Source organism: Peromyscus maniculatus, chromosome 2, assembly GCF_049852395.1.
Source record: "Peromyscus maniculatus bairdii isolate BWxNUB_F1_BW_parent chromosome 2, HU_Pman_BW_mat_3.1, whole genome shotgun sequence".
NCBI classification, from domain to species: Eukaryota; Metazoa; Chordata; class Mammalia; order Rodentia; family Cricetidae; genus Peromyscus; species Peromyscus maniculatus.
In genome coordinates, this window is record NC_134853.1 from 125,944,771 (window position 1) to 125,957,532 (window position 12,762).

Below are 12,762 nucleotides of genomic sequence, written 5' to 3' on the forward strand. Positions count from 1 at the left end.
GTTAAGTCGTCAGGGAAGTGGGAGAAGGGTATCTCTTTCAAAGGGAATGACATCAGCCTCCTGAGCACGGGGCTGCCTTTGCCAAGGGCCCTGGCACATGCGCTGAGCCTTCGGACCTCTCTGGATCGCTGGCTACAGAGTCCCTCGTTCCGGACTAATCCTGGCACTTGCTGGCTGTGTGACACTGGTCAGGCGCTTAAGTCTGACCTTCCTAGCAGTCAGTCCAGTTCGCTCCCCAAACTGAGGTAGGAAGGTTCTTGGTGAAGCATGTCCCTGTGCTGGGTGAAGTGACATCAACCCATCCAAAACATGGCACTGGCTAATAAAGCACCTGCTTCGTCAGAGCAGCAGCGGTGCTGGTGTGTGTGTGTGTGTGTGTGTGTGTGTGTGTGAGTGTGTGCGTGTGTGTGCGTGTGCGTGTGTGTGTATGTGTGTGTGTGTGTGTGTGTGTGTGTGTGTGTGTGTGTGCATCCTGGTGGTGGCAGAGGTGGTGGCTGGGGGAGAATGGTGATGGTGTGATGACAGGGGTAACAGTAGTGGTGACAGAGGCACAATGACAGTGTTTGGCTGAATGTGTACTTCAGAGATGATGACATGCGATTCACATGACAGCAAATACAGCTACGAGTGAAAGAGATAGGCAAATGCTCTTGGGTATTCAGGCTCTGTCTTAGGCCACTGCTGATTACTTTTTTCTTTTCTTTTGGTTTTTTGAGACAGGGTTTCTCTGTGTGGCTTTGGGCCTGTCCTGGATCTCGCTCTGTAGACCAGGCTGGCCTCAAACTCACAGAGATCCTCCTGGCTCTGCCTCTTGAGTGCTGGGATTAAAGGCGTGCGCCACCACCGTCTGGCTTAACTACCTTTTTCTTTTGGTGTCTTTTGCATGTTTAAAGGTACTTGAGAGGGAAAAAAATGTGGTAGACAACTTCCTCCTATAAAATGGTGATAATGTCCTGTCCCTAAGAGTAGTGATGCAATGATTATGTAAGAGAGTGTATTTAGAGCCACTCAAGGTTTGGTGACAAGCTATTAGGTCCATCCAAGGCATCACCTGTGAAAGAAGACATTGCTCACTACAATTAAACCTTCTCTCTGGAAGTTGCTATTAAGATGGCCAGAAGACTAGTCACAGGGCAGGAAAAAATATTTACAAAACACAGGCTGATAAAGGAGTTATATCCAAAGTATCCAGAGAACTGGCAAACTCTATGATAAGAAGACAATTTAATCTAAATAGACACCTTATCAAAGAGATATAAGAAAAGCAAACGCTTATGTGGATAGAGGAACAACGACCATGAGGTGCCCTACATCTGTCAGAAGCCACGCCACACGTGGAACCAGAGTTTTCAGGCACTGCTTATGAATGAAACTTGTGCTTCTAACACTTAGCTAGCAAGAAAAGCATGGCAGTTTCTTCCCAAACATTTAAGTACACTCTCAAGGCGGGTGTAGCAATGGCATTTACAGGTATGTCTCAACTGGTTGAAAACACAGCTGAGCAAAACTGCACACTGCTGTTTGCAGCAATTTACTTTTATACTTTAAGCCATGGGAAAACTTCCACAAAATGTCCTGCAATAAGCAAACAACTAGACAAATAGTGAGTTGTGTGTACAATGGAATGTTATTTCCTGATTTTTAAAACCTGAGGAACCATCAAGCTATGAAAAGACAAAGCTAGATTGCGGTATGTATTGCTAAGTAAAGGGATGTCATCTAAATGGCCACAGACCACACCACCCCATAGACGGGCTAATCTAGAAACAGGAACACTAACAGGGATGGTAAAAGAGTCAGCAGTTTCCTGGGCTCCAGAGGATTGGAGAGAAGATATTTTAGAGCAACAAAACGATTGTGTATAGCTGTAAGTTTGTGTACATGATGGCATGCATTTATTAAACTAAGTAGTACAGAGCTGATCTTAAAGTATCACATGTTAAAAGTCATTCAAAAGACCAAAGACTTATTATACAATGTAACAAAACAATATAATCCTTAATATTTTTAAAATTTATTTATTTTGTGTGTATGAGTGTTTTGCCTGCACATGTCAAGTATTTGCCTGGTGCCCCAGAGTTCAGAAGAGGCCATCACATCCCCTGGAACTGGAGTCAGGCATGGATGTGAACTACCTTGTGAGTGCTGGGAACCTACCCTGTCTCCTCTGGAAGAGCAGCCAGTGCTCTTAGCTGCTCAGTCATCTCTCCAGCACCCCTCACCCCCAACACAGTATTATTTAAATGTATGTAAAAATCACAGTGAAGGGGCCAGAGGAAAACATTGCTGACTTAAGTCACTTGGTTGACGAATGAAGTCTATGAAATGAAAGGCAAAATGAATTGTGTTCAAGCACTTGTTATGGCTTCACTCTGGAATGCCCAGAACAGGCTCATGTCCTGAATGGCTGCTCTTCAGCTTGTGATGATATTTTGAGGAAGTGACATCTGGCTGGCAGAGTTGGTTACTAGGAATCGGCCTTTGAAGGATACACCTGCCCCTCATTCTGGTCTGCTTTTCTGCCTCCTGGTCTACACCGTGTGAGAGTTCTCACAATCTTCCACAGGCAGGGATTGAACTGCCTTTCCCTCTCTGGTGGATGGCTTCTGAAACTGAGCCAAAATAAATCCTCCATACATTAAGTTGGTCCTGTCAGATATTTAGTCAGAGCAATGAAAAAGGAACTGATACAGAGACTTGGCATCAGAGAAGTGTTCCGTTGCTGTGTTCAACTGTGGGAACTAGATGGTGGGAAAGTTTGGAGATGCAGGCTAGAGAAACCCTAGAGGGTTACTAGCAGGAATGAATAGGCCATTCTGATGGGAGTTTGAGGACCAGAATGCTGATAGAAACACGGAGGATGTCAAGATAGCATAACATGTAGCTTGTGGCATGGTTGTTGCTTGTTACTTTTAGTCAGCTTTTCACTAAGAAAAGAGAGCCAAGAACAGAGTGGAGAAAACTGAACATCATGTAGTTTGGTGAAGAGAGGAGCCTGAAAGTGGCTAAAGTCAGACAATGCAAGTGAGGATAAAATGACTGGAGTTGCTATGGAGATTAGTGTCATTAAAGAGAGTCCAAGTACTTCGTACTAAGACCAAAGGAAAACTATGTTGAAGGTGAGACCCTTCTCCCATCATAGGCTCTAGGGCATAACTATGCTAACCGAAGTGGTGCCCTGATGGGAAAGGACTGCCTAGAAAATGTCTTCCCATGTCCAGCCATCAAAATACCCAAAGGCTGTGGCAATTCTGGCCCACGGGCACCAGGCGACATTGCATGCTGGCAGCGGAATCTGAGGTTGTACCCTGAGTGCTGGTGTTGCAGGCCTGTAGAATGCAAGAGACATGAGAAAAGTCACTGAAGCCAGGCAATGTGCAGGGTCGGATTTCCTTCAGGGAATTCCTGAGTCTGTGATGTATAAATCTTAAAGCCTAAGTTGCACTGGAGACCCTAGCATGTACATATATATGACAAAGAAAAACAATAATGAATATGTCAAATCAATGCACAAAGGGGTATCAATGGCCAAAGCTGGAGTAATTTGGACAACAAAATAGAGTAGCACTGAATTATAATACAAAATACAAAAATTACTCCTATGTTTATATTGATGTAATTCAATAATAGACAGAATAAACCAATAAGGGGATCTATTCACATTTTCTTGCAACCAAATTCCAAGCGATTAGTAGGTCTTCCGCCCTCAAGGAGCTGGAATGTAATGTGGACTGTGCATAGAGACGTTGTCCTGCAGACTATAGCACAGAAAGCAAGCAAGCATGGCATTTCAGTTAGAATGCCTCATAATACTTCCTCAACCAGGTGTCAAGGTCAGCGTGACAGTGATGAGACACGTGGACAGCATTTCCCCTTTCATTTTTTTGTTGGCTTGACTTTTCATTTTTAAAGGCAGGGTCTCTATACAGCCCAGGTAGACACAAACCTGTACTCTTCTCCCTTACTTAGTCTTCTGAGTCCTGAGGACTTCACACATATGTCACCATATCTTTTTGTGTGGTGGTATTTTAAGACAAGTTTTTGCTGTGTAAGCAGGCTGACTGTGAGCTCATAAAGTGTGTAGCACAGGCTGGCCTCCAACTCACTGTGATCCTTCTTCCTGAGACTCTCAAGTGCTGGGATTGCAAACATGTACCACCATGCCTGACTCACAGTATGTACTCATATGGTTCAGTCCATCCCCCATCCTTCCACCTTCCCATCCCCCCATCCTCCCATCCCCCATCCTCTCAGTCTTCTTCCTTTCCCTCCTCCTTTCAGTTTGAACCCAGGGCGTGTTCATGCTAGATCAGTGCTCTACCACTGAGATATAGCATCGGCCTTCTGCCTGGCAGCATTCTTAACTCCTGAAATGCACAGAATGAGCATAAGAAATGGATTGAGTTTCCTTAACCACATAACTAATCAATGATTTTAATGTTCATGAGTGCTTTTCCTGCATGTATGTCCGTGCACCACGTGAGGGTCTTACACCCATGGAGGCCAGAAGAGGGCATCGGATGCCCTGGTATTGGAGCTACAGTTGGTTGTGAGCCACCATGTGAGTGCTGGGAACCAAATGTGGGTCTTTTGCAACAAGCAACATGTACTCTTAACCGTGGAGCCATCTTTCCAGATTCTGGAATCCAGTTTTTGGATTGGGGGGCTGGGGGAAGAGACAGGAACAGTAACATTGTTGAAAGAAGAGATCGCAGGGTACTGGAAGTCTAGTTAGATAGAAAGAATAACTTCTAGTGTTTACAACACAGTGTACTGGTAGATTTTGTTTAAAAAATACAGAAGAGAGGGATTTGTAAGCTTCAAATACAAAGAAATGGTACCTGTTCAAGGAGGAGATGGTAATTGCCTGGACTCAATCATTACATATGACATACATGTATCAAACAGGCACAGTCACACTGTATAAATGTACAGTTAGCACGTATGGACGAAAAAAGCAAAAAGAGGTATCGGGAGGACTTGGCCTCCAAAGGTGGTGAGAACTTTTGACAGGTTTGCTGAGATCTCTGGGGTCAGGACAAAGGGGTGGGTGGGGCTCCTTCTTCCTGGATAACATTATTAGCATCATTCCTTGTCAGCACCTTCCTGCCATGCTACCTACTCACACCCACTCGAACGCCCTGGTGGCTGCTCCAATCTGGGCCACTTCCTCAGGGAAACAGGATGTCTTCTACACGCTGGAGCCAGGTCCCCGGGGGCTTGGGGTGGGAAGAGACCGTCTGATGGGTGAACACTAAGCTAGGCACCAGAGAGGAAGCCACATTTCCGGGAGTCGAGGAAACTGCCATTTCCTTCTCCAGCAGGAAGTGGCCTTGGCTATTCTCAGCACCACGACTTTGGCCTGTGGCGCGATGGAAATCACAGCCTGGCGCTGGCTCTGGCTCCCCTCCTGTAGTTTAACAATCTACCAGTCAAAATAAACGGTCTCCTTGGGTCTCTGGGGCATGGTTAAGGTAATAATTGAGAGAACGAGGCCAGAGGCCTGCTGCTGCACAAAGGCACCGGGAATCTTTTAAAATGTCAGGCTGGTCTTGGCTGCCGGGGTCTCATTAAAACTGCATAATTGAAGCATAGAGAAGACAAACAAAGCTGGAGGTTCTGGGATGGCTTCTCAAAGACCCAGTTGATTTGGACAGGGAAGCTGTTGGTACTGCAAAAATATGCAGGTGAGCCATGGGGAAGCTGCGTGGTTCAGAAAGGCAGGAACTGAATAAGGGGTCGAGGGACCCAAGGTCAGAAATGGACTCCTCCAGACAGCTGGCCCTGAAGAGCGTTCAACGCCATCAACTCTGCTTTCCCCCTGTTGATGAGACCTCATTTACCTGGCAAACTTTCTAAGTCAGAAAAATGTCTTCCCTTCTGTTATCTTCCTCACAGTCCACTGTTTCCAGAGCCTGGGGGATTCAATCCCCACTTCCCTACTCCGGCACCCATCTACGGTTTGGAAGTGGTCGCCCTGGAGACTGAACACGGAACGGCGTTTTTACATTCTGCTAACAAACAAGCAACCACAAATAAATACATTTGATCCTTTTGTTTTGGTAGGGACAGTGGAGGAAATAACCCTATGCAGCGGCGGCAGCAGAAAGTTGGTTGTGGGAGAGGGGAATGAGTCTGTATGAGAGAGGGAAGCCTGCTGAGGTTGCATTTAAATGTTCCTTTACTAAAGAGGGTACTGAGTCACCCAAAACGTGGGCTGTATCGTGTGTGTGTGTGTGTGTGTGTGTGTGTGTGTGTGTGTGTGTGTACACATGAATGCAATGCCTACTGAGGTCAGAAGAGGATTTTGGATCGCCTGGAGTTGGAGTTGGAGTTGTCAAATCGGGTCCTCTGCAAGGGCAGTACATGCTCTCTCCGGGCCCCATGGGATTCTTGGCAAAAAGATCCTGCTGTCCTGGAGAGCTCATATTTTGGAGAGGGGCACAGAGAAAAAGAAATAAAATCATGAAAACTTTGCAGTGACTGGGGGTCGGGTAGAGGAAAGGGCTGTGGGAGAATCTGAAGGCAGTAATGAGTGAGCATATGGGCAGATAAGCAGAAGTGAAATGTTCTTTTGACCTACATGGGGATTCTCCCTGTTCACGGCACAAATCCCAGTGGCTTGGAGGCCCCCTCTGGTTATGTGGAAAATTCCAACTTCTTCTCCAGGCTTCCTACCTGGGAGGGCTCATTAAGCTCTGCACCTTGGGCCTTTCTGGCCACTGTCCTTCTTGGGAGCCCGGGTGTCAGGCACTCTGTTGGACATAGACAACCTCGTGTTTAGACCTGCTGGCCTTTCCCTGACGATGGTGTCTGCGAGGATGGGAAGTTGCCTGCAGAAGAAGACTGGTGTCCAGCAAAACACAGCTCGTGTAGAAGTGGATCTGGCAGAAGATGCAGGGGGACCTCCGCCCCCACTCCCCTGACCGGGGAAACAGATAACATGCTAGAAGGAGATCTGGGTCACTTGTTCAAAACAAAAATTCCGAGTGCCTGCTGTGCGCTAGAGTGATGGTTAGCAGGAGTTAGCACTGCCAGGGCCAATGAAAAGCCAGCCCTGGCCCTGAGCACTCACTGATCTTAGAGTTTAGTGGCTATTTAATAGCAAGGTAGGCATCTGGATGCCATTGCGAGAGCTCCAGGAGGCATTTGAGTCACCCAGGAGACCTGTGATGAGTTACAGCAAACTTAGCCCACGCTGGCTTGTGCAGTAAAGAGGGTTTATGGGCTCCCTATAACCATGAGATTGAAAGGTGGGGAGGCTTCAGATGTGGTGCCCTTGGGGCTCCTGCCATGAGTCTTGGATCCTCTTGCTCTAACCCTCCTGCAGGCAGACACGTTCCATTCCTCATCCCAGTTTCCTTCCAGGTCACACAACACAGGTACCAGCAGGCACAGAAGCCATGATTTCTCACTCACATGATTGGGTGAGTGAGAAAGAACATCATCCTGACAACCTGAAAAGTCAAGCTGGGGCCCATCTGATGGCCTCTCCTCACACGAAACTCATCTCAGTGACCAAAAGCACGCAAAACCTGAATTCCAGTTCCTGTAACAGAGCCAAGGACATGAACGGACTTTGTGAACTTGGCTCACCTCCAGAGCAAGGGTAGAGATAGACCTGAATGAATATCAGTGAGAGGAAGCAGGAAAGTAAAAAAAAAAAAAAAATGGATATGACTGGACCTGCATATTTTAAGAATATGCCCGTAGAGAAAGATTAGATGACGCAGCTATAGAGGACAAGCAATCTTTAGTTACTCAGGGAAAGGCAGTAGTGGCTGGGCCCTGGGGTGGGGTTAAGGGTCCCGGGTAACAAAACAAAGAGGGATGGATTCCCATCCATCCCTGACGCTGGTCCCTCATCAGCAGTGGCAGTCCTTCAACTTCCCTGTTGATGGTTTTCAAAACTGGTAATTGGTTGTAGAAATTTTTCATGCTCTGGATTAGAGAGGGCCCATTAGATGTACCCTCAACGCAAGGCATTGTTACTGTTCCTTGTGGCGTTCAAGCTCCTCCACCTCTTGGGGCCACATGGTGGTAAGTGGCAGATCTCTCCTCAGCTGACAGAGTACTCTTCCCATCACAGGCAGAGCTCTCCAAAACCAGAAACCCGTCATTCTACAGCCAGTTTTGAAATCTCTGTGTTTTTTTGTTCCCAGGAAATTTTGTTTCTGGTCCCATCGGTCAATGTCTAGACTTTGAACAGTACAGGGGACAGTTTGTCGTATTTTCAGTTCACAAATATTGACGAAAGAATGAAGGTTAGCTCAATGAATTTGAATGACTAAGAAAAACACACACACACACACATTTGCTCAAAATTCCAGGAACTTTCTGTTGAACTGAGGTGTTTCCCACTCTGCAACAGTTCTTGCCAGAGTCCTGGACCCAGGAAAGCCCCCCTGCTTGTCACTGTAATGACAAAATGATGTCAACTGAGTCAGAGGGGCCAACTTTCCCCCAACAATAATGGTTTTGACAACAGAAGGAGTCCTTCAGTCCCCAAGAGACAAATAATTTCCTGACCCAAAGGGAGTCCATATTAAAGAGAGATGTCATAGAGGATGTGTGTGGGAAGGTCTGGAAGGGGAGTTTGTTCTAGGGCTGGTTTCTAGGGTTGTTCTACTTCAGGTTTTAATTAGGTTTCATTCAACCAGGATGATGAGAGTCTATGAGTTTGACCATTGCTTTGATTTAGGTTGTAATCTCGTCTCTACATTCACTAGTTGGAAGATTGGAGAAACATTCGTTAATCCATTCATCCACCCACCCACCTCCCCCTCTCTCTCATTCTGGGGATTGAACCATGTTAGGCAGTCACTCTATTACTGAGCTCTACCCTCATCCCTCTTTTCACTTTGTATTGTGAAACAAGGTTTCCTTAAGTTATACTGGCCTTTAGTTTGCTGTCTTCCTGCCTCAGCCTCACCGTGCAGCTGGGATTACAGGCAAGTGCCAGCAGACCCAGCTGTGCATCCATTCACACAGACCAGACAATGGATAAAAGCTATCCTCTGTACTCCTAAAGGTTTCCACTTTGGGATGGATAATTAGAGGTAGAAGGTAATAGTATGTGCTGCATGGAGGAAATGCAAGGAGCGGGTCATGAGAGCACGGATCGGGGCACTGAATCTGGTTGTTTGTGGTGAGGAAGGGAAGGCAATCATGTCTGGAAGGCATCAGGAGGGAGAGGCATTAGCCTGCAAGGGAAACGTATGGTCAACAGTGATGTGGTACCCTAGGTCGAAGAAGGTCCTTCCAAGACCCAGAGGCAAACATGGAATCTGGGAGCAGCAGGAGCAGGATCGGTTGACAGGCATCAGCAGGCTGGATATTCAAGACTCTGAAGCCACTCAGATGCATGTGAAGATGAGGGAGCCAAGCAAGGGGCTGGAGCAGGACAGAAGCAAGAGTCCCTGTGGGTTTCGAAGCAATTTTAGTTGTTACAGAAAGACTGGACTGGAGCAGAGCTGAACCTCCAGAGTCCTCCCATAACAGAAGTGAGACAAGGCAGCAGCTGGGATGAAGGCTTCGGGGATGCAGAGAAGTCCACATTGGGGGAATTGAAAGAAAAGAGATGCCCTGCTTGATCTCAGAGAAAGAAGATGTTCTCTGTCAGGTGCTTTGATAGCTTCATTCTCTGTTATAACCTCTCCTTATCCTTAAGGTAAGATTTTTTTTTTTTTTTTGAGAACTTTATACTTGAGTACTGTATTTACATCATTTACATCCATCTCTCTCCCCTTTCCAACTCCTCTGCCTCAACTCACTCTCAAGTTCCTGACATCTTCTTTAGATATACACACATACATATGTACACAAGATTCAACCTGCTGAATCTGTTTAGTGTTGCTGTTATGTAAATGTACATAGGGCGGACCACTTGGGACTGGATAGCCTGCGGTGAGCTTGTCTCTGAAGAGAGCCTGTTCTCTCAGCAGCCATTGATTGCCTGTAGTGCTTCATCTAGGGTTGAGGCCTTGTGAGGCTTCCCCCGTCACAGCTGGCAAGTTAACTGGTATTGTCATTATTCAGGATTTGTTTGGGTAGCCATATTGTTGAGTTTTCATGCATACAGCTGACCCTGAGATCTTAAAGTAACTTGCCCAAGTGGCAAAGGCAGAATTCAAAGCCAGGTCTGTATCTGAACCTAAAAACTGTGCCAAGCAGATTTCCACCATTACTTCAAATTGCTTGTCTAAGTCAGTTCCTAGAAGCTACTGCTTCTCACACTTAAAATCAAGGCCATACAAGTTTTACCTGCTCTGAAGTGTTTACTTTTTGTTTTGATTTGTCTTGTCTCACTGTGTAGCCCTGGATAGCCTAGCATTCGCTCTGTAGACCAGGCTGGCATTGAACTCATAAAGCTCCACCTGCCTCTGCCTCCCAAGTGCTGGGATTAAATTCTGAAGAATTTAAGTTAAGTGATAAAATGTAAACTGAAATAAATTGCTGGAGTTATAGTCAACATCTACCTCCATCTGTCAAAATCCCAGCCACTGTCTCTCTGGGATTTTAATAAGGTTAATTTCCTGTTTTTTCTTTCAGCATCTTAATGCATGTGTTTATGTATTTGTTTAGCGTGGAGCATATGTGCATCGAGCTGTGGCTCTCATGTGAAGGTTAGAGGACAACTTGCAGGAATTGGTTCTCTGCTGCCATCGTATGTATCCCAGAGATCAAACTCAGGTTGGTAGGCAAGGCAGCAAGTGCCTTAACCCACTGAACCATCTCACTGGCCCTACTAAGATCCATTTTCACTGTTATGCGGAAGCCTTTCTCGGAACCTCTTCCCCCAACAGACTGTTGAATAGCTTTATTTTATCGTTATGTCTCCCACTAACTGGAAAGCATCCTAAGGGAACAGCCAGTTTCTTATCACTGTAGTCGTCTCAGTACTTAGCTGGGGGGTAATAGACATTAATTACATTTTGGTTGGATGAATGAGGAATGCAGGATTGCATTAGTCACGATAGGTCTGCTTGATTTGCTCACAAGTGCCCATTGAGATAGCACTTCATGTTGGAGTATTATCTCCTTCCAACCTTGTTTTTTGTTTTTGTTTATTTTGGCAGTCGAACCCAGAGTTGTGCACCAGCTAAGCACGCGCCCTGCCCTTCAGCCACATATCCAGTCCTTCACTTTGCCACTTTCTCCAGCAGCATCTTCTTTCATCCCGTGAGATGATCAAGATTCCAATCTCCCCTCCAGCTCTGTGGAGGCAAGGCTACCCAGCAGACTCAGTGTGACTCAGTGGAGTTCTCCTCCACTGATCCTCTCTAGGTCCCTCGGCACAAATTACATGCTCCTTCCATCCTGCTTTAATCATCGTAGCCTTGCGTTCCCATCAAGCTCTCTGCCCTATCTCAAACCAGTGCTTAAAGGACTCCCTTCCCTCAGAAGAAACAGTGTAATTTTCCTAAACACGGCTCATTCCTGCCTTTACAAATATCAGATACACAACCAGCACTTAACAAGTTGTATCAGAAGACAGAACCACACAACAAAGACTGTGAACAATCCTACCCTACCCCTCTTCCTGCCCCCCTTTTTTTTGTAGCATTGTGGGATTGCTCTCCCAGAATATTCCTAATGCTTTATTTACTTTGTCTTCAGATTTATTTTGGGCTGTACTTTCCTGAAACTGAGTCTTAGGATGTGATTCTCATCCTGCTGGTATCCTGCCACATTGCCATGTGACTTCAGCTCTTCAAGGGAAGACTCGGGGTCCAGAGGATTTCGACCTCTCTTTATAGCCCAGACAGAGATGACCACCTTACAGCTCAGCTGGAAATGTGTCCCAGAGGAAAGCCTGTGCGACCTAGTCACCAAAACTATGCACAACAGCAGAAGCAAAGCTTGTCACTTTTATCAATTATGTGTGCCAAGGACTGACGTGGCTCAGAGTTTCCAAAGTCTGAGTGATTTGTGACCATTAGCAACTCAGACACTGGAAGATTCAAGCGGCCAGTCAGTGCTGGGAATTTTCTCATTTCAGGAAATTTTGGCGGTGAGGCATGCTAGAACCTCAGCAACTGGAGTGTTGGGAGGAGGAAAGTCAGACAGGCAGGAAGGGAGTGTGGGAAGAGACAGGAAGATGACATGCCGCATGAGCTTTCAGGATGGACAGCTCTATGTGGAGTCCCTCCTCCCCAGGCTCAGTTTCCTTGCTGACAAATAGAGATGATGAGAACTGTTACCCGATAGTGCCTTGCCTGGTACAAGTCATGGGCTCTGCATGCCAAATCTCATCCCCTTCCCAACCCATGTCTGGGGGTGGGGGTATAAACTGAGGCTTAATCAGTCCAGGTTTGGTCTGGTTTGGTGGATCTGAGATTGTTAGTGAACCATCAAAACTGGGACTTGGAATTCAGGGACTACAAGTATGGCAAAGGATTGTTCAAGGTCACCAGCTCATACAAAATGTTTTGGATTCAGACTGGGTCATAGTATAACATAGAATTGCCATTCTCACAGTATAGCCTGTGGTTCCTGGAGGGACCCAGAAAACTCCCATAAATCCATTACTGATCAGCAATTTATACAACTCCTAAGGCAGCACTATTTGCACTTTTTTTTTTTGGGGGGGGGTGATATTTGAAGTGATGTAAAATCAACCAAAAGTGGTTCAGACTAAAACATAGTGGTGTAATCTTTGGTGCTGTCCTGGAAAGATGGTTAAGGGTGTGTTCTTGCTTTACCAGAGAGCTTGAGTTTTGTTCCTAGAAACTATGTTGGGCCACCACCATCTGTAACTCC

General features: G+C 46.2%; 1 long non-coding RNA gene across 2 annotated transcripts; it reads left to right on the top strand.

Moving 5' to 3' along the window:
* Positions 1-4,109: 4,109 nt before the first annotated feature.
* Positions 4,110-11,909, top strand: LOC121827318 (uncharacterized). 2 transcript variants are annotated; one of them, XR_006069548.2, is made up of 4 exons: positions 4,110-4,174; positions 9,246-9,670; positions 10,585-10,692; positions 11,079-11,909. It is a non-coding gene; the product is annotated as an uncharacterized LOC121827318 (long non-coding RNA). The 2 variants fall into 2 exon arrangements; XR_013049259.1 differs by having other exon boundaries at positions 4,127-4,174; positions 9,453-9,670.
* Positions 11,910-12,762: the final 853 nt, after the last annotated feature.